This window comes from Poecilia reticulata, linkage group LG13, assembly GCF_000633615.1.
Source record: "Poecilia reticulata strain Guanapo linkage group LG13, Guppy_female_1.0+MT, whole genome shotgun sequence".
NCBI lineage: Eukaryota > Metazoa > Chordata > Actinopteri > Cyprinodontiformes > Poeciliidae > Poecilia > Poecilia reticulata.
In genome coordinates this window covers 19,938,220-19,941,945 of record NC_024343.1, presented here as the reverse complement: position 1 = coordinate 19,941,945, position 3,726 = coordinate 19,938,220, and the positions used below count along the sequence as shown (strand labels likewise).

At 37.6% G+C, this 3,726-nt stretch overlaps 1 long non-coding RNA gene across 1 annotated transcript in view; it reads left to right on the top strand.

The window, feature by feature from the left end:
- The first annotated feature begins 2,628 nt into the window (after positions 1-2,628).
- LOC103474736 (uncharacterized) overlaps positions 2,629-3,726 on the top strand; it is a 2,640-nt gene continuing 1,542 nt past the window's right edge. Inside the window, exon 1 of the long non-coding RNA XR_535217.2 lies at positions 2,629-2,800. This is a non-coding gene — a long non-coding RNA (uncharacterized LOC103474736). The remainder of the gene's footprint in view (positions 2,801-3,726) is intronic.

Genomic DNA, 3,726 nt, shown 5'->3' with positions numbered 1-3,726 from the left:
TCATGGCTGATTAATGCTACTTGAAAAGATTAAAGACAAATATTGAAATTTGGTGAAACACAATGTGCCATTAGCTAGTTGTATTTATTGTATTTATTTGTTATTTATCATTACCTATTAACATTTTAGCAGTCTGCTTTTTACAGGACATTCAATAAAAAAAAAAATACAAATAACTTATTTATTGCGATGATATGAACATATTGAAAGAAAACTGTGGTACCTGGCTGCTTTTACACGTCAACACAGGTAGATGGCGACAAAAGGAAAGCTGTTACCTTCTGACTCACGTCGAAAATGTTTGATTGTAGTTCTCCTCTATCAACACTAGATGGCTCATGTCACTGCATCAAACACCACTCTACAACTTTAACCCCAACACACGAATATATTCAGTACAAAAATTGAACAAAATATTATTGTTCTTTATAAACTACACAATGGAATTGTTTTATGTGATCACTTGTAAGTGAATTAATGATTCAATTCAATTAAATCATTAACTCATGGTGTACAATTCACACAAAACTTTAAGACAGAAACAAATTATAGTCATAACAACCTGTATTTCACATAAAATAAATAAAATGTACCATCTTATGATTTTGAAGCAGATTTACATGTGAGTATGCTCTGATTTCCCGGGATTGTTGTATTCCATGACATGCCCAGACTTGTACTGTATAATTGGCCACTTTACTGCAGGGCTGAACTTTTGTCCTTTGTGTCTTTGCCTTGGTTGACACTCACACATACATAGGGGCATGCACGCGCATGTATGCACAAGTTTTTGCCTGGAAGTGAGTTTAAGCTTTTGCATTTTTTTTCTTGTTTTTTTTTATTGCTATGCTGTTTGGATATTAGTGGCTGCTCTTGTGTCACTGAAGCCATAAATAAACTCTCATATCAGGGAACCTTTAGAGTAATAAGGACTGTTGGACTTTGGTAGAGAATCAGAGAATACTTTAAAATGGCTTAAAAACAATCAGTGCTAAACAATACACTAATCAAACACTTTGTTAGGTGACACACCGTAGTTCTGGTTTGGACCCTTTTATGCCTTGGGAATTGCTTTAATTTTTATTGATTTAACAAGCTGTTGGGAAAATGCTCCTGAGATCCATGATATGAATCTCCTGCTCCACGTTATCCCAAAGGAGTTCAAGTAGATTGAGACATGGTGTCTGTGGTGTCCAGTGAAGTGCAGTTGAACTCATGGTCATGTTCAGGAAACCAGTGTTGAGCTCGATGATTTGAGATGTGACATGGTGCATTATCCTGGTGGAAGCATTGCAACAGAATATGGGTACACTGTGGTTATTAAAGGATGGTGGTCAGAGTTATGAAGACTGTGGGTCTGAAATTATGCTCAGCTGGAGTCCAATGGGTGCCAAAATATGCAAAAATGTCCCCAACACCATCCCAACAATAACACCACACTGATTTGTGCAATTTAGGTTTGACAGATTTATGCCCTTTTTTTCTTTATGCCAAATTCTGAACTTAAATGTTGCAGCTGAAATCAAGATTTATCCAACCAGGCAATATTGTTTTTTAATCTGTTATTGTCCAATCGTGGTGAATCTGTGTGAACTGTAACCTTGCTTTCCTGTTCTTAGCTGACAGCAGCGTTGTCTTCTGCCGTTTTGACCCATCTGCTTTAAAGCTTGGCGTGTTATGCATTCATTGGTGGTTTTCTGCATACCATAGAAGCAAGTGTTATTTGGACTCCTGACAGACTTGCATGTTTTATCCTTACATGGGTGTTGGTGGATTCAGAGCCATGGAAAAAGCAAAAGAATTAGCTATCAAAGGATATGTGTGTGACGGCAACCAAACTTTATGAAACAGGCAAAAGATATCAGAATTATATCTAATGAATTGCAAATGCTAATAATAAGCAGTATTCAAGCTCTAATTAAGACAAGGTAAATTATGGGGTTTTGCTGAATCCAAGCCACAGTCAGAAGGCTGGTAAAAACCAGCGCCTTGTTCTACACTTTGCTTCATACAGACGGTCTGGATCCTCAGAAAAGAATGCTTGATAGAGGTCTGGACTCTTTCAAAGTTTTAATTGACTGGATTTGATTTAGCAAAAAAATAAAAATAAATAAGTGATGAGCTGCCAGTGACGTTAAAGGGACCAATACAAGGTAAATCATATAAACTTTCAATCGGGGTCTATTAAGTGAAAGATTTTTATTCTTATTTTTATTTTCATTATTTGCATATCCTTCATATTATTGCAAAAAAAAAATTAAAATCCAGAAATATTAAAATTGTATTTATTTTCCGAACATGTGCTCCAGACTGTCTTTGTGTCTAGGGACGCCCCTGGAGAAAAGCGACACAAATTGTGGGTTACACAATGTCTCAACATTTATTAAATTGAATATTTGCTGTCATCGATCTGATACAGGAACCACCGGGCTGAAGACTCTGATCATTGAATACACATATTCAATGATCAGTATGCGTGCGTGCGTGCATGTGTGTGTGCGCGCGCATCTCTCTCTCTCTCTCTCTCTCTCTCTCTCTCTCTCTCTCTCTCTCTCTCTCTCTGTGTGTGAAAGCGTGTCTTTGATGTAGGCTGGCTGATTTCAGATCAGATCCATAAAGCCTGCCCCTTCTCCCCGCCTTTGATCTGAGCTTGAGCTGCGCAGAGCTGTGCGGTGCGGTGCGGTGCAGGAGCTGCGGCGCTGACATGGTGAGCGGACCGGTGCGGGAAACACGCCTTTCGCCGGTCTGCTGTCCACTTTTTTGGGATCTTTAACCAACAGCCTGCTCTTCTTTTGATCAGGTAAGAAACGCGCTGAGTTCAGCTTGGGACATTCATGCGTCGTTCACTGACGGGAAACAGAGTTGGATTTTAGCAGATCACAGTAAAAGTCACCATAACAAACCTGCACTGTTTATCACGCTGAATTCAGTCTTCTTGTTTGTTTTCTTGGTGGCTACATTTTTGAGCTGCTATTTAGGAATTGTTGATTAATTTTGGATTGGTTGCATTTAGCAACAAGCAGGGTGAGATGTGAATTATAGTTTATTTAGTTCAAATAAGATATTTGAACTAAATAAAAAGAAGGGGTGGCTTTACATGTACATTGATTGTGCTTCTGGTTCTACCAAACTATTGAACCTGTAATGTGAGGAACAAACCCATAATATGACAGTTTTCTTCCCAGTGACTTGAACTTAAGGGATTTATTGTTTTTATGTCCTTCATTGAAAATTAACAAATCCTCCTGACCCGCTCTTTTTGTTTTATTTGTACTCAAGTCCTGGCAAACAACTTCCATCAGTTTGTCTAAAAATGTTTCACCAATACCAAGAGTTTTATACTAATTTTGCCTAAATTGCTGAGTTTTTTTTTTTTTTTTGGTTTAAATATGTGACCTCACCACTATGCAGAGTGTGAAAAATCTAAATAAGAAGGCATCATAATTTAGAAAACTACTCTTATTTTATTATTAAGTGATAGTTTAAGTAGGATAAACAGATTCTGCCAGTGTTGTTTAAAATGTGTTCCTTTAAGATATACCACTCTGAAATGTGACTTTAATAAATGTTACATTTTATTTCAGGGTTTCTTTTTGGAAAGCGTTCTTACCTCCAGATTCCAGTCATGTTCATGCTCTCTGCACATGCTTAAATTTAAATCAGATCTTTGTGTGTGTGTGTGTGTGCGTGTGTGTGTGTGTGCGTGTGTGTGTGTGTGTGTGTGTG